The sequence below is a fragment of the Lactuca saligna genome, chromosome 7, assembly GCF_052625555.1.
Source record: "Lactuca saligna cultivar CGN05327 chromosome 7, ASM5262555v1, whole genome shotgun sequence".
In the NCBI taxonomy this organism is placed as follows: Eukaryota; Viridiplantae; Streptophyta; class Magnoliopsida; order Asterales; family Asteraceae; genus Lactuca; species Lactuca saligna.
The window spans coordinates 88,559,046-88,578,330 of record NC_136423.1 but is presented as its reverse complement, the minus strand read 5'-3'; positions in this window follow the sequence as shown (position 1 = coordinate 88,578,330).

Below are 19,285 nucleotides of genomic sequence, written 5' to 3'. Positions count from 1 at the left end.
GCTAATGGCCAAAACAGGAGCAGTGGGTGAATTGGGAGTAGGTGCAACAGACTTATCCTTGAGGTTGCTCTCAGCAACCCTAAGGAGACCTTGGAGCTTACTTAGGGTGACCTCTTCCTTGTTCATGTGGTAGGTCATCCTAAATTGATTGTAACACGGAGGCAAGGAATGAAGCACCATGTCGATAGCCAAATCTTCCCCAAAGTCGACATTCAACTTGCAAAGACGATCGACATACCTTTGCATCTTTTGCAAGTGTACGGTTAGAGATTCTCCATGTCCCATTTTAGCGGAGATCATGTTAGTGAAGATCTCGTAACGTTCATGCCTCGCGTTTTGATGGTATCTCTCCAATAAGTCTTGGTGCATTTCGTACGGATACATGTCCTCATAGGACTTTTGGAACTCGGCGTTCATTGTGGCTATCATGATGCAATGAACCTTCCTCGCATCACGTTCATGAGTCTCAAAAGCAGTCATTTCAGCCGGAGTAGCGATTTTTGGGTTGATCTTCTCGAGCTTCTCGTCAAGGACATACTCCTTATCCTCGTAGCGAGAAATCGTGCGAATGTATCTTATCCATTTGCTAAAGTTTGTTCCATCGAACGTCACCTTTTGCAAAGGCTCATCAATGTGAACGAACAAGCAGTAGCGTTGTTCGCGTTCGACATCTACAAATAGAAAGGAAAATGATTGATTAGAATTTAAAATCCCTAATTATCACCCAATATGAAAAATTAGGGCTAGGATCCAATAACAATATTTACATATTAGAAAAGGGATGCCGTAATCCAACATGCAAACAATTTGAAGGTAAGTGAATGACGATTCACTAATTTTCCACCATGAAAACCTAACTTTAAGTTCTAAATGTATTGAGAATTCCTAGGTTTCGATGAGATTCATTGAACTTTTCAATGGCATGTTTAAATCTCGATATGCCCCTCTCGTTTGTGACTGGGATGCCGAGGATCACAAAGTGGGTGTGAATAACCATGCAAATCTACACGGTTCCTTCAATGTAACAATCACCTATTCGATGTGCCGGTAAACCACACACGCTCCACCGAACTATGATAAACAATGAATCACCCTTTTCCACCTTTGCTTAGAACCAATTAGTGTGCCGGTAAACCACACACGCTCCACTAACTTCTTAGCAAGGGTGCAAAGTGTAATTTCATGGGATTGCATCAATTCACTTTTCCTAAAGTAACTAGGATTGGGAATTTGAAAAACATGTAGTTACTTTGTATTTAATATTATACTTTTAATGAGGAGATAGAGTTTCCCTATCCTACCCGTTCGGCTAATGACCCTCCACCGATCAAGCAAGCGGTGGGTGTGAGTGTACACCCATTAAGCGCCATTTTATAGGCCGCAACCTTATACCCACCTTATAGACCGGCTTCTTGAATGAGGCCTACTAACAGTAAGACTAGCATTTTAATTATACACACACACACACACACACACACACACATATATATATATATATATATATATATATATATATATTAATCTTGTAATATTATATTAGTATAGGGTTGAATTTTAAACTTGTAAAATTCTAGGGTTTGAAATTTAAATTGTCTAAATTAAACTTTTAATCACAAAACATAAATTTCAAAACTTGAGGACAAGTTTTAAACTTTTCAAAACATAAGGGATCAAATAACAAATAATTCAAATTAACCATTTAATCTCATAATTATCCATATTTGATTTATTTAAATGTTTCTTGCAAAACAATTTACCAATTTAATTAAAATATCAATCAATTATCACATAAGGAAATTATTATTCAATTTATTGGTAAATATCTCCAATTAGATCAAGGATATACTCAAATATATGTTAAAATTGGATTTATATTGACCCATTAAGATAAAGGCAAGTTTCTATAAGATAAATAGCAAGAAATCCCGAAACTAGCTCCTTCTGACGCTCGAACTCGCCGAGTACCACAATGTACTCGCCGAGTTGAGGCCTACTCGCCGAGTACACAGTGGTACTCACCGAGTTCATCAGGCAGAAGGACAAAAACGAATTTTGCAATCAACAATCAAGCAACCAATGCATCAATTCAATAGAAGCCAATCAAGGCTCTGATACCACTGATGGGTTTGAGCCATAAGAACATTCCTATGTGCACATACAAACCCTAATGCTTGGATCTAGGTTTCTCTAATTGAACATGCAATGTATCCAAGACTTTGATGATAGATCTAGTATAATAACACAAGAAAAACAGATCTAAAGGATTACCTTAAGTTTCTTGCTTGAATCTTCTTTTCCTTGGAGCTTAGAGTCACAAATGTCACTCCTCTAATGGCTTACAAACACCAACTTAGCAAGAGGATGATTAGAGAGAGAGAGAGGGGAGGGCAAGAACTCGGCCACGGTTTCTTCTATAGCAAGAGTGCCAATTTCCTTGACCCCATGGGTCTATTTATACTAGTGAGCCTCCTAGGGTTTCACCCTTAAACCCTAATTGGATAACTTAGGCCCTAAGCAATCCAATCTCCTTATTGATAAGCCTTGGACGATTTCTAGGTCCTTTTAAACCCTAAAACCATCCACCCCTTATCCATTAAGGATTACTGCTTAAAATACAACTATCATACAATTGACAGTTTATGCCCCTTTATTCAATTAATCTCTTTAAGTCACCAAATTAATTCCTAATTAATTTATGACTTATATTAATCAAATAACAATATTATTATTCCTTATATTATTCTCATAATATATTAATAATATTTATTCTCTCATTATAAATCATCCTGTCAAGTTGCTATGGTGAAGGCAACCCAAAAGGACCATGCACAATCGGATCAAATACTTGCCAAATATAGTTGCAGCCTTAGACACTATTCCAACATATAGTCATAAAGGTTCTTCCAGTCCATTCAGTACCCTTGGGTAGCAAGGGTATACTTCCATGTTCATACGTACCAGTTACATTACTAGTAAGCTACCGTATGGGTAGTTTAGGAAGATACTAGAACTATTACTAGAACGTGATATCATACAATGAGTCAGTTCATTCATGAGTCAATACTTGCTCGATAGATAGAGAATATATACATTACATTACTATGAGAACATATACAACTATATTAGAAGAAGAACATATACAACTATACTAGATGAAGAACATATACAACTATACTAGAAAGAGAACATTTACAACTATAATAGAAAGAAAACATATACAACGATACTAGAACGAGTAACAATACATTACATATACATGAATACGTTAACATAAATGTGATCCACTGTCACAACTAGTATTTTTGCTAGGAAATTCTACTCTCATGCAATCATTCACCTAGTGTAATAACTTTTACTCTAAGGGAATATCATACTCTATGCTCATCCAAATACATCTCAAATGTTCAACTAAGGGCTAGGAACCTTAGAAATCCCTACTCAAGTTCTTTATGGACTAGGACTCTCTTATTGGACCCAATTCACGAATCTATAGCATTTTGGACCATTTGGGCGTAGAATGATTCATTCTAACCCTAATTGGCCTTATTGGGCCATAAATAAATTAATTAGCCCTAATGGACCCTAAACCAATTTCTTTTACCATTTTGGGCCGTGAGCCTCCTTAAGAGCCCATTGGGCCGAAAAATAATTTTTGGGCTCCATAAAAGTCCGAACAAGCCAATAATGAGTCCAAAACCAATTCATCTTCATATATTCTAAGCCCATTTCGACCCATTTACTAAACAAAAAGAAAAAAAGGGGAGAAATCAAGTTAAATTGTAGGCATGACACCTAATTATTGTTTAATGGTAATCTAGGCTAGAAACTAATGACCATCATGCAATAACCCAAAAATCAATCTTTCCTCTCCTTCCTTATCCTCTTGGCCAAGACCACCACCCCACCACTTTCATTCCTTCTTTCAAACACTCTCATAAACCTTCTCAAGAACTACTCTTCTCTCTTCAAAATTTTGTGACTTTGGTGGGGTGTTTCAAGCAAAAATTTATCAAGAACTCATCCATTGTGGTAAGATCTTACAAACCCAAGTTTTATACTACATATTTAAATTTAAATCACTCCTCTTACACCATATTTTCATGGATCATGATTCTTAGAACCATCCAAGTTCGAAAACTTCTTCAAGAGGCTTGGTAAAGCCGAGATCTTCACCTTATTCTTCATCAAAACCGAAACTTCAAAGCCAAGTCAGTTCATACCCCTTTGTTTTTGGTTTTTACTTGTTTTTGGGGGAGAATACAAGTTTATTTGTGTAGATCTGTGTGTATATGCATGATTATGTGTGTTTTCTTGAAACATTTGCTGATTATGTGTTGATTACTTCACTAATCTAAAAATATGTTAAGAAACTTGAAGTTTATCACTAGGATCTTCATATGAATCTTGAGAAAAGTATGTTTTATCACAAGTATTACATGTAAACACGTAGATCTGGGATTTGTATACTTTATATAGCAAAAATAAGTGTTGTGTTCAAAGATTTATAAACTAAACTCACAAAACAGCTCTTGACAGAAAAGCTTTGGTCCAATCTCGGACTGTTTTGACCATCCAAATGGAAGTATTTTTCAAAACTGTTTTAGATGGATAAATTTCAGGTTTATACCTTTAAAATGACTACTCGCACATTTTCATACGATTTTTCTACAATTTTTGGAGAATTTTACAAAATTGTCTATCATATTTGAAATAATTTCGGACCAACCTGTGAAGATGAGAAATTTCACAATTATTAGAAGCCATTAAAAATTATGAGAAAATTTGTGAACAAAGTAGACAAAATTTTTAAACTTTGAGAGTTTACGGATCCAAATTTCAACTTACGATGATTTTTCTACAAATTTTCAAACAACTAGGTCGGAAAAGCTCAAAAACCACAAAATGTGTATTTTCACAAAAATCAAGCCAAGAATGTTATTTTTGACAAAAAGGGGTTTTAAAATGTTATTTTTACTACAAAATAGTTATCAAAACAAGTTTTGAGAAAAATGGAGACTAAAGTGTTATTCTTACAAAAATTTGGCCTTAATCCTAAATTTTTGGCTTATTGGGCCAAGAAAGTCATTTTTACAAAAAGTGGGCTTTATATATATATTTTGTAAATAATCAAGCTAAAATTAACAAAACAATAACAAAGGGGTTTAAAACAATATTCATATCCTTATTGGGCCTGGAAATAATATACATATTTAGTGGGCGTTAGTGTCCTTTTACATGTATATTGGGCTCGGGATATGTATTCATATCCTTATCGGGCCTGGAAATAATATACATGTTTAGTGGGCCTTAGTGTCCTTTTACATGTATATTGGGCTTAGGATGGACATTCACATTCCTTTTGAGCCTGGAAATAATAGACACGTATAGTGGGCCTTAGTGGTTCACTTACATTTTTATTGGGCCTAGGAAGGATGAGCGTCAACGAGTATGCTGCAAGTTTTACAGAGAAAATGAAGTTTGTTCTTTATTTAGTTCCAACTGAACTCTCCAAGCTTCGAGTCATGACTTTAACAAGTAATTGCATAGTCCCTTTCATGAACATGATTTTAATACAAACATTGATTTAAAGTGTTAAATGTATGTTTATATGTGAGATATTTGATATTCCCTGAAATATGTATTATGAGCATATATGATAATATATGATGATTTAGGACTTACAGAATAAACCAATATTAATTAAGATGAATATCAGGTAGTATCTCCTTATGAGTACAGGTGAGATATACACGGAGGGTAGAACTCAAAATTTTGTCTTTGATCTGTGAGCATGGATTAGACATAGTAATTTTGTCTTTTCGACTGTAAACCTTCGTTTTCAACTGTAAACTGCTCCTTAAATGTAAATTTCTTTGACCGTGAACTGTTTTCAGCTGCAAACCCGTGTACGACCCTCTCAGTTGTCAACTTTCCGTTTTTGGTTTTGCTTTCTTTACATGTTTTGTTTTCAATCAATTAAGAAAATTAAAAAAAATGGAACCACAAAACATGGCAGTTCATAACGAGTTTGACTCAATCATGGGAACTACTACCAGAATCCCACATCTCCTGTCAGCTGAAGGATTTCCAGAATGGAAATATAGAATTGAGAAATACATCAAGATGCAGGATTTGAAAATTTGTCGTTGCATTCTGAAGGGTCCAGATTGAATCACTACCACTCTTGAAAATGGAACCATTGTCGACAAGAATTTTGCAAACTACACAGATGAAGATTTCGAGAAAATTAAGGAACAAGAGAAGGCTCTTGCAACACTGACAATGGCCCTATCTCCGGAAATTACACAAGGATTCAGGGAGTATGACTCAGCCAAAGCAATGTGGGAAGCATTGATTAAAGTGTATGCGGGAAATGAAGACATGAAGAAAAGCCACCAAGAAATGCTCATACAAAAGTTCAACATGTTTAATCATATTCTTGGAGAATCATTGGAGGCTCAGCTGCATAGGTTTATCACTCTTACCATTGAAACGAGTTCTGCGGGAATTTCTGTTTCACAATAAGAGATTAACAAGAAACTGTTGAACTCTCTCCCCAAGTCATGGGATATGAATGTCTTAGTTATCAAGAAGACTAAAGATCTTAACCGACTCAGTCTTGCGGAAACAATAACAATCATTAAAGCATGTGATCTTGATGACAAGCAAAGGGAAATCAATCATGTGAACTCCTACTTGACTGCTAATATGGGAATTTCATCAAACAGTGTTTTTTCATCCTTTACCTCTCCATAAACTCAAACTTTTGCTGCTCCACAACCTCCATCCCATGTTGTTCCACCACCCATGCCTTATTCACATGAAACCTACTCCTCAAAAGCTCCTGTTACCACCTCTGCTCCCAAAGAAGATGAAGAGAATATCGCCCTAGTCGCTGGCCTAGTGAATTGCTACAATGCTTTTGGAGCTGGAGAATTTCCTCCTCAGATTTCATTCGCTGATCTTGATCGAATTCGCCCAGAGGATGTCAAAGAAATGGACATTACCTGGCAGATTGCAATGGCAGTATTTAGGGCCAAGCAATTTGCAAAGAAAACTAGAAAGAATAATTGGGGGATGAATGTAGAGAAGAATTTGGATTCAACAAAGGAAAGCTGATATGCCTTAACTGTCACGAGCCTGGTCACTTTGCTTGTAATTGTCCGAAGCCTGATAGGAGAGTGAATAATGAAAGGATAATAGTGCAAGTTGGAAACAACAGAGGAGCTGCTGCTAACACCGAGACTACAAATCGGGCGGTGGTAGCTCAGTCATTTGATTGGGAGGACCAAATTCAGGCCCTGAACATTTCAGGACCTGAAAATGCTTATTTGGCCAAGATAAGTGAAGTCCTTGAGGAGAAAATTGAAGAGGATCATGAAGAAGAGATGATGGAGTTGCAGTTTGCGTTCATGGTATCCACCACAGCTGAACCTGAAAAAATGAGGTCAGTGAAATTTCGTGTTCTCAAAAGTGCATTAATACTGTTATTTTTTTGCATGAACAAATTGAATTATTGTGTAGACAGAACGAGGACCTTATGTATGAGGGGTACAACCTTAGGAAGGGCCAAAGACCACTAAAAGAACAATTAGAGGCCAAAATTAAGGATTTTAGGAAACTACAAGAAGAGTACAACAACGAGTGTGAGAACTATAACTTCATTAAGAAACAACTTTCCACTGTAACTGACGAACTTGACACATTAAAAATTCATTTTGAAAATGCTGAATTTTAATTTCAAGAAATTTGATGTGTCAAGTGAGAGAGTTGCGTAATAGAGAAACAAATGAGATGGAAAGACCAAAAATAGGTAGGTCTAGGATATGAGAGAGTCCCTCCTCCATTTAATCACAATTATACTCCTTTCCCTTTGACCCAGGAAGAGATAGACAGAGAGCAATATCTTGTGTATGGAAAACCTGCTATACATGTGACGAAGAGTAGTGCTAGGGAAAAGGATACTAACATTTCTACTTCCTATGTAGATTCACCATTAATTCATGGGAAGCAAGCAACTGGAGAGAGTGTGTCTGATAATAATACTCTTTCAAAATCTGATGTTACTGTTTCAAACAATGTCACTTTTGTTTCTAACTCTAAAATTGATGTCTTGGTTTTTAATGATTCTGTGTCAAAATCCGATGATTCAAATGTTTTTGATAAGAGTGGTGATGTTTTTGATAAATTTGATGTATCTGTCCCAAGCACATCCATTCCACCTACACCTGTCACACAACATGAATCTTGCACATGCACTTGTGGGAAAAGTAAGGGAGTCAATAAGAACACTAGACCAGAAAAAAGCGGTTCCAGTTTTTATACTAAGAAACAGACATGTTTCAACTGTGGAACTGCTGGTCATATTGCACGTAATTGTCCAAATCGGGTATTTGTTCCTTTTTATGCACAAAGAAGAGAGAACGATTCACAAGGAAGATCTCTCACAAGAAAGTTCTCGAGACCTCGCTCTCATGATGGTGATTGGAATGTCAATAAAAACAGAAAATGGGCTGATCTAGAAAAGAATAAACAAGTTTTACATGAAAAAGCAATAGGTACTTTAACGAGACCGAACGAGGCTAAGCCAAGATCAGTCTCGTCAAAGTCCTCGTCTAGGTCTTCGACTAGTCATAGATGGAAACCCAAACGATCAAATCCAAAGAAAAATATTTCAAAAACACCTATAATTGTTTCAAAACCTAAATAGTAATGGGTTCCCAAAACTTTAAACGTCCAATCACCTCAGTCTTCTCAATATGCGTTTGGTAGTCAATCAAATTCAAAGTGTGAAAAATAAATTTTTGTTGCTAACAAGGGAAAACCCAGTGTTTCTATGACATGGTTCCTAAAATATAATTAATCCCGCACATCGTGCAGGAACAGCTACGGAGGAATGTCGTTAGACCCTGATATGTCGACAATGGTTGTTACAGGCACATGACAGGAGACATCTCCCAGCTTCATGACATTCAAAATTTTAATGAGAAATTTGTTTCCTTTGCTGGAGGAGATGGAGGGAAGATCACACAGAAAGGAACTGTTACAAATAGAGTGCTTAGCTTTGAGAACGTTAACTATGCTCCGGAGCTGAAGCACAGTCTGTTGAGTGACTCACAAATTTGTGACAAAGGCTATTCAACTCACTTCACAGACAAAGAGTGCCTCATCTTGAAGCCTGTAATTATCATCCCTGAAGAATGGATCTTTGTGAGATCAAAGAGAGATGGAAATTCTTACATCATAGACATGAATTATAATATCCCAGAGCAATTCACTTGTTTATTCCCTAAAGTCTTTGAACATAATTACATGCTTTGGCACCGTCAACTCGGCCATGCAAATGCCAAGAACCTGAATTGTCTTGCTAAAAACGAGATAGTGAGTGGTCTCCCTGTCAAGTACTTTATCACCTTTGAAAAATGCATGGTGTGTGCTCAAGGAAAACATCATCGCAAGCCCCATTTTCCAAAGACATGCAATTCAATCAGTAAGGTTCTTCAATTGCTGCACATGGATTTATTTGGTCCGGTCAACGTTCTCAGTATCAACAAGAGTTCGTATTGCCTGGTTATGATAGATGACTACTCGCAGTTTACTTGGGTTTTTCTTTCTATCCAACAAGAGTGGGATCGTTGATATGATCAAGAAGTTTGTTGTGATGATTGAGAATCAAACAAATGAAAAGATGAAGGCGCTTAGAACTGATAATGGCACGAAATTCAAAAATACTGTTCTGGATCACTTTTGTGCCGAAAAGGGAATACTGCGTCAGTACAGTGCTATTCGTACACCTCAACAAAATGGTGTTGCTGAATGGAACAATCATAATCTGATAGATGCTTCAAGGACAATGCTATTTTATTTCAAACTACCGATCTTCTTTTGGGCTGAGGCGATCAACAGTGCCTGCTACGTCCAGAATCGTGTCCTGATCAACAAGTCTCATATGAAGACCACATACACGATCTTATACAATCCCAAGCCATCAGTTGCTCAATTCCAAATATTTGGATGTCCTTGTACCCTCCTTCACATAGAATCCAACCCCAAATTCAAATCAAAGGCCAATGACTGCTACTTTGTGGGATATGCCACACGAACTGCTTATAGAGTATACAACAAGACTATCAAGCAGATTGTGGAGTCTTTTGATGTACGCTGGCTAGAGGAGAATGAGACAGATGCCCGAGTCGGTCCTGACTGGTTATTTGATTATGCTTCTTTATTTAAATCATTTAATGTGTTTTCATATGATTTGTCAGGTTCATGCTCAGGTACAAAGGCTGTTATTGAAGATGAAGAGGAAGATGTTGTATATAGACCACCTTTGGTGCCTCCAACGACTCCTATGGTGGATGAAGCTGTTGCATGTACTTCTTCAGGTACCCCAAGTCAAGGAACCAATCTTGATGCTGAAGTTACTCCTCTTCCTCCTGCTTAAAGAGAATTCATGACCAGAGACACTTCCGCTGCCACTCAATCTTTCATGGAGCTTCTCTTTCCTGAACCAATAGCAAATTAGTATGTAGTGAGCACCTCTCATGGTTCCAGATCGTCTGAGGAGGATGATTCAACAGATGAAAGACTCATCAACATCAACAACCTTCCTTTCACTATCAATGACATCAGCCATGAGATACCCAATAGACTTCAACGCGATCCCTTTCGGGTACAGTATAGTGAGAAAACTCATGTGAAATGCCCTTGGCCTTGGTGGCATTTCCCGATCGAAAACGTCATTGGTCAATTAGGCGATGAAGTTATAAAGAGAAGTCAGAGTGGAAATGTTAACTTGTGTCTCTACTCTTGCTTCATTTCACATATCGAGCCAACGAATGCGGAAATGGCACTGAATGAGCCTAGTTGGTTTGATACGATGAACGAGGAACTTAATCAATTTGAGAAATTGGGGATTTTGAAGCTAGTTGAGTTGCCTAAAGGAAAGAAATATTTGGACATGCACTGGGTGTTCTGAAATAAATAAGACGATTGTGGGGTGATTGTGTGAAACAAAGCACGTCTGGTTGTTCGTGGGCTTCGGTAAATTGAAAGTCTTGACTACATAGACGTGTATGCCCCTGTAGCGACCCTTGAAGCTATCCGTATCTTCCTGGATTATGCCTCCTACATGTGGCTCATTGTTTATCAGATGGATGTTAAGACCGCCTTTCTATATGGAGCTATGAAAGAGGAAATTTATGTTGATCAACCTCCTGGTTTTGTCAACTCTAAATTTGCAAATCATGTCTACAAATTAGGCAAGTTCACCACGATTCAACCAGAATCCTTTTGCACGAAGGAAAATATGTTGAAGACATGCTTGAGAGTTTTGGGTTTAAGGACTCCAAAGCTGCCTTGACGCCAATGGCTGAACGACCCCTGTTGACTCTAGATCCTGATGGAGAATCCGTAGATCAGACCGAATACAGATCAATGATCAGATCTCTGATATATCTGACTGCGAGCAGACCACACATCATGTTCGTAGTCTGTTACTGTGCGCGTTATCAGGCTAATCCTAAACTTTCTTACTTAATTGCTGTTAAAAGGATTTTTAGGTATCTCAAAGGTAGCCCTAAATTGGGTCTTTGGTACCCTAAAAATCTTGATTTTGATTTATATGCGTTTACTGAAAGCAATTATGGAGGATGTGAACTTGACAGGAAATCAAGCTCGGGACGATGTCAATTCTTTGGCGACCGTCTAGTGTCTTGGCAATGCAAGAAATAACAAACAGTCTGACCTCAATGGTGGAGGAAGAATATGTTGCTGCCTCTGCCTGTTGCTCTTAAGTAATCTAGATTCAACATCAACTTTTGGACTACAGTTTGAATTTTCTTGAAACCTCTATCTTTTGTGATAATGATGCTACAATCCAAATTGGCAAAAATCCTATCCAACACTCCAAAACCAAGCACATTGATATCAAAGTACATTTTATTCGAGACTGTTATGAGTGCTCGCTCATCTGTTTGGAACAGATCCACACTGCTAATAATGTGGCGGATCTGTTCACCAAACCATTCATTAAAGCTCGATTCGATGTGCTTGTGGGCTTTCTTAAAATGATACGTTTTGAAGACTAATTTTTGTTTTAGGATAGTTTAAATTTGCACATTTACTTTCCATTCTGTCCTATGCACAAATTTAGGGGGAGAAATAAAAACAAAACAAAAATTAGAAAAATCAAAAATCCAAATATATTGTCTCATGCTGGTGTGCTTGTAGGTGATGTGTTAGGAAGTGATATCAACCAAGTGATAACAGTCAATTTTAATTTGTGTAAGGTACCAAAGTTGAATTGTCTAGGCTCTGTGTTCAATGCACTGTTAGGCACGAAGGATATAAATGGACTAGACTAGGATATTAACAATGAAAGGACTTGACAAATATTGACTTAGATATTTCCATTTGATCTGACAATACGACGCTTGGGTAGATTGAGCAGTGAGATATACATGGGAATCTGTGGGATACGCTAACTTAATTTGTATATAGAACTGTGGTTTACCTATTCCTCAATGTATGGACGCATGTCCTTAACTCCGATATTGATAGGAATACTAGGGAATTCCGATAAAGTAGGTCTGTAGAAAGTTATTTTCTTTCTTTCCTTTTGTCAGTCATATGTTGCCTCCTCTGCGTGATTGAAACAGATCCAACCTGGACTGCAACATATGCAACTCTATCTCTATGCATCTTCTAGTCTTTGCAATTCTTTTTGTTTGTTAGCCATATGCTGTCTCCTATGCGTGATTGAATCAAATCCGACTTGGAACACAACATATGCACCATTCTACTTCTTAATCCCTCTATTCTGTTTAGTCATATGTTAATCCATCTAGGTAATTGGATCCAAACTGGGTGTACAACATATGCATTCTAAATCTAACTTCCTTCCTAATAATAGTCTGCTCATCTAAAGTAAGGAGTATCTTGGAAGTTCTTGATTACCGGAGTATATCAGGAAACGGGAAACATGTTCTACTACATCTAAAATTGATCATTTAATAGGTTGTCTGTAGATCTCGCTCCTGAATTTAGGTGGACACCAATATCCTTGGTCGTCGTCAGCTAAATGGTCCTTCAATGAGTATTATTTAAATGTCTTGTCACTTGTAGTTTGTCAAATTTTTCACAATCTTTCGTGTTTAAGTGGACCATAATACCGGCAATTGACCAGATCTATTCATGAAAGTGGAGGTACTGAAAAACAGATTAAGACTATCTTAAAACTTTGATCCCAAATTCATAATAATAATAATAATAATAATAATAATAATAATAATAATAATAATAATAATAATAATAATAATAAAGCTGTGGTGAAGAGAAATTAGTGTTATTTTATTTTTATTTTTATTTTCTAAAAATTAAAAAAAATCAAAGAAAAAAAATTAATTAATTTAAATTAAATTTTTAGATTTTATTTTATTTTATTTTATTTTTATTTTAATTTTTAAGTCTTCAAAATTACTTCATTTGAATTAAAATTGGATGTATTGGGTTTAGATTTGAGGCTTTTGGGTTTGCAGCCCATGGGCTATGGGCCGGATATGCTCCTTGGTATAAAAGGTTTCGTTTCCGGCTGTAAAGTCCTCCACCTTCACTTTTGAGTTCCCAGCCGTAAACCGATCTCAGCTACTCTCTCGACTGTTCTTCGATCCCATCTCTAATTCATCATCGCTTTGTTGTTGTAATCTGAAATTGAAGCTTAAATCTTGTAGGTACTGCAAAGGCGACCCTCATCATGCTAAAAATAACTTGAATCGATTGCGTTTTGAAGGATTTGGAAGCAAAATGGTTTTTCGGCGATGAACAGCGTTTACGGCCGCAAACCCGTTTACGACCGTAACCCGTTTATGACCGTAACCCGTTTACGACCATAAACCCGTTTACGGATGTGAACCTGTTTTTAGCCATAAACTCATTTTCACTTGAATCAATTTAATTTGAGGCCTAATCAGTTGATAAATGAGAAAACTTAATTTTAATTGATTAAATCATTAGTTTTCTTACTTGGCTTGTTTTGTGCAGAACAACTGGCAGAATTGAAATATTTCGATAACGACAACATTGTTTCTTTCTTGTGTGATCCTCCAGCAACACACCAAGAATTTAAGTCCATGATTCATGGACTTAAGAGATGCTGCCTTGCATATGCTTTCAAGTCAAATCCCATCATTTATCAAGACTTAGTAAGGCGGTTTTGGAACAAAGCATCAGTCAAGAAAGGAGGAGAAAATGAAGAAGACATGGTGGAATCAGTCATCCATGGAAAGAAGATTGTAGTGTCAGAGCAAACTATTTGTGAGGTGCTACAAAGCAATGAAAAGTTAGGGTTTCAAAGTAAAATCTCCATGGAGTAGACTGAAGAGATTATCCAAAAGATGGGTTATGAAGGAGTGTTCCAACCGACACTGAAGATGTTGTTGCCACCCTACTGGCGTTTCCTTGCTCACACCTTCGTAATTTGCATCTCAGACAGGAAATCAGGTGCTGATGAGATTTCCCAACCATGACAACTTGAAATTTCTATCTTGTAAAATCCATTCCATTCAATCAATGTCAGACTTGTATCTGTTACCTTTTAGTCGTTCTAGGGGTTATTCTGTGAGTTTTTAAAGCCTTGTACACTTAGGAATTGATGCTAGGATGTGTGAGTAACGAATCTATGACTTTCTAATTGAGCCAAGAACATTCATCAAGGGTGTTCACGACCCAAACTAGAGTTTACGGCCGTAAACTCTTGGTGGCCATGACCCCCTCATCATAATTATAAATATCCCTCATTAATTCCTTGTTTCTCACTTCTTTCATTAAGAACACTCAAACTCTCTCAGGTATCATCAACGGAACCCATATTTTCTCTTCAAAAACGTAAGTAATTCATCCATTTTACCAGTTAATCTTCTTGATCATATGAATCCTATGAATCACATCCTTGAATTCATCACTTTTCCTTCAAGATCTTCAAAATTTCATCTTTTCACCAAGAACACCAAGAACACACACATGTTCTTGGAGCCATAAACACCTTCAAGACTTCCATTAAGTAAGTATCCTTTCCATATTCTTATTATCCATTAGAAGCTCTTGAATCCCCATGAAACAAACACCTTTTAAGCATCATTTAAGCATCATCTTAAAGAGTTCACGACCATAAACCCTTCATGTGGCCTTGAAACCTTCAAGTGATCTTGTTGGGGGCCATAAACCCTCTTTAGTTCATGCCTTGTCCGTAAGCACTTAAGCATATTTGGCCGTAAACTCTTGTTTTGGCTGTAAAATCTTCCTTTGGCCGTAAACACACTTGGTGTGGCCGTGAACTCCCTTAAATTAATTCATGTCTGATTGATACACTCCATTTTAAGTGATTCCTAGTACCTAAGGTTGTTTCCAATACATGATTAGTTGTTATACACTAATTTTAAGCCTATATATGTGATTGTATGTCTAATAGGATCCAATTGTGGTTCAGTACTCCTTTTGTGATCTCAAGCATCCTATATCTATCTTCCATTCGAATCACTCACTACAGGTGAGTTCATATCCCTTACTTATCTTTTATATGATTCTAAATGCTTTTAGGGGGGGGGGGGGGTGGGAATACAAGTAGAAAACCATATAGTTGTATAATCAATCACATGTGATTTATAACTATCAAAACAAGAGATTTCTTATACTTCAAACTATGTTATCAAACAAACTATTTCAAATCATTTATAAATTGACATCAAGTCATCAACAATCATTCAAATGGTTAAAACTCTTTTATATAATAAAGCTCTTTATCGTTTTACAAAACTCTTATATGTATGTAGAAAAGGTATACAAACATGAACAATCATTCAATTATAGAGCTTAATAGTAAACTATAATAGGTATAGTTTAGGAAAATAATACTTACTATTTCTAGAAGAATGAAACTTACAAGAGTCAGTTCATACATGAGTCGGTTCAAACATACAATAACAAGAACAGAAAGGAACATACGATAGCAAGAAAAGAAAGAAACATACGATAACAAGAACAGAAAGGAACATATAATAATAAGAAACAAAAATGAACATACATCCTTTCCCAAGAGCAATATAACATTTATGTGAAACTACTTCACGACTTAGCAATATACTTGTTAGGTGGCGTTTTGTAACCAATGTCTCCGTGAAGGAGAGCGAGCATTGTGTGTATAGATCTATACGGGATTGACAATCCCGTATCCCGAATGATCCCTACAGTTTGGCCGACAAGGCCAAGGGGTGACAAATGTCACATCAGTTTCGATGCCAGCAGGTCATCGTGTTAAACACGTGTCAATCAGTATGGTTATAACCACATCACATTTTTGTTGGGTTTTGAGCATTCTAACACTTCCTAAGTGTACATGCAACCCTAATAAACCTTGGATCTATGTTTTTCTAAGATACATGCAAATAATTATTTTTCCACGGTTCATATCCTAACTAGCATGGCATGGGGAACATGAATCAAATAAAGCTAGTAGAAATGCTTACCTTGAAGTTGTAGTTGATTGCTTGGAGTTTTAGAGCCTAGCACCAATAGTGCGGATGCCTCAAGTGGAAATCACAAATCACCACAAACTCGGAACTTTGAGAGAATAAATACTACTATATTGAAATCGGCCTCACCTCAACAAGTGTCAACTAGTATGATTTCAAGAACCAAAGCCTCCTTTATATAGTGTGGTGGATTAGGGTTACATCCATGTAAACCCTAATACCCATGTCTCTTCATTTCCTATGAGATCCATGGGTCAAAGCTCCATGGAGTATCCATGGACTTTTCCATCCAAGCCTAGCCCATTCTAAATAAGCATTAGCCCACACAATATAAATATAGAAGCCCATATTTAATTAGTAATATCTTTGATCACTAAATTAATCCTAGATTAATTATAGATCACTACTAATTAAATAATATGATCTTATATTAATATATTAGAACTTATAATATATTAATAAATCATAACTTTTACTATTCTCAAATATTATCCATAAATTGTTCGGGTGAAGTGCAACCCAAATGGACCGTGCCGGGTCGGGTCAAGTACATACCAAATATAGTTATGGGCTTAGACACTATATCCAACAGTCTCCCACTTGGATAAGTCTAGTAACTATATTTGCAAGTATAACTTCAGGAACCGATCAGCAATCGTAGCTCTTTAAACTCTGTTGAACTAGAACGTGCCATTTAGATAAGTGATCATATAATCCTCTGTTCTAGATATCAGCCGGACAAATACATGGAACATTGTCTTGCTTATTGTCCAACATTTGTTTCCCGATTTCTGATTTGTTTGACATAGAACTCAACTGAACACATCAATTTAGTTCTGACCGGGCCCGGTACATAGGTCAAAACAAAATCATCGAGGGGCCCAGATATCAGCTTCTAATCCAAGAAGGAACAGATAAACTTCGACTCATATGTTTGTTCTACCACTCATTGAATTACACACAAAAGCACGTTTTATAACATCGAGTTACCAATGCGTTTTCGTACAATCAATGCATAACCAACTTGTAAGTAACAAATCATATCTCTAGGTTTGAAGACTTATATGATATTACCGTCTCACGATCACTCGAGATAGAATTCCATGAAGTGATTCCAGTGAGCGTGGGTTGAGTCCAATGCTTAGAACTTATGAGCACTCATGATTGTTGTAGCCTTGTCCAACACCTTAGACCTCTGCAACCAATCATGACAGTCTTGATTCATACCTACTTCCGACATATGACCGACTGTGGAGGTTTGAATAATATGATATACCAAACATAATTATTCTGGAAGTCAAAACATGCAAAAGAAATATAGTAAATGATCGACAAGAGATAGCAACACTTTACTCATAAATAAAACACTTTTTATTCATCATCTAATGTCAATTACACTTTACAAATTTCGAGGTTACCTAACTACTAAATTTAATATCATCCTTCAGCCCTATGCTTCGAGCATGCTGGAGATGCTTAACCCTACTCAGTCCCTTCGTGAGGGGATCTGCTGGGTTCTCATCCGATGATACCCTCTTCGCCACGAGGAGTCCTTCTTCGATTCGATGTCTGATAAAATGGTATTTTCTGTCGATGTGTCTGGATCTCCCATGATCCCTTGGTTCCTTGGCTAAGGCAACCGCACTATTGCTGTCACAGAAAATCTCCATTGGCTCTTTTATAGCTGGTACAACTCCAAGGTCTCCGATGAAGTTCTTTAGCCATATCGCCTCCTTTGCTGCCTCGCTTGCTGCTATATACTCTGATTCACAAGTGGAATTAGCCACTGTCTCCTGCTTGGAACTCTTCCAAGAAATTGCTCCTCCGTTTAGGGTAAAGATCCAGCCTGACTGAGAGCGGAAATTATCCCTATCAGTCTGGAAGCTAGCATCACTATACCCTACAACTCTCAAGTCATCACTCCCACCGAGGGTAAGGACCCATTCCTTAGTCCTTCGCAGGTACTTGAGGATATTCTTTACCGCAGTCCAGTGTTCCTTGCCAGGGTTCCCCTGATACCTGCTAACCATGCTTAAAGCAAAGGCTACATCAGGTCGAGTACACGTCATAGCATACATGATCGATCCTACAACTGAAGCATAAGGTAGTCGACTCATTTCTGCTATCTCAGCCTCAGTGCTAGGGCTTTGTGTCTTACTCAATCTGGCATTACTCTGAATAGGTAACTCACCTTTCTTGGAGTTATGCATGTTGAATCTTTTCAACACTTTGTCCACATAGGTGCTTTGACTAAGTCCAATTAGTCTTTTACTCCTGTTTCTCAAAATCCTTATCCCTAGGATATAGGCAGCTTCACCAAGGTCCTTCATAGCGAAACACTTCCCAAGCTAGGACTTTACTTCCTGCAAGGTTGGGATGTCATTTCCTATGAGTAGTATGTCATCCACATACAGTACCAAAAAACTGACTATGCTCCCACTAGCCTTGATATAGACGCAAGATTCATCTTCACTCCTTGAAAATCCAAATTCCTTGACTTTCTTATCAAAGCAAAGATTCCATCTGCGAGGTGCCTGTTTCAATCCATAAATGGATTTCTCGAGCTTACACACTCTATTGGGGTACTCTGTACTGACAAAACCCTCTGGCTGAACCATGTAAACATCCTCAGCCAACTTTCCATTAAGGAAAGCGGTTTTGACATCCATTTGCCATATTTCATAATCATGAAATGCAACAATGGCTAACAGAACCCTAATAGACTTTATCTTGGCCACTGGTGAAAAGGTTTCATCATA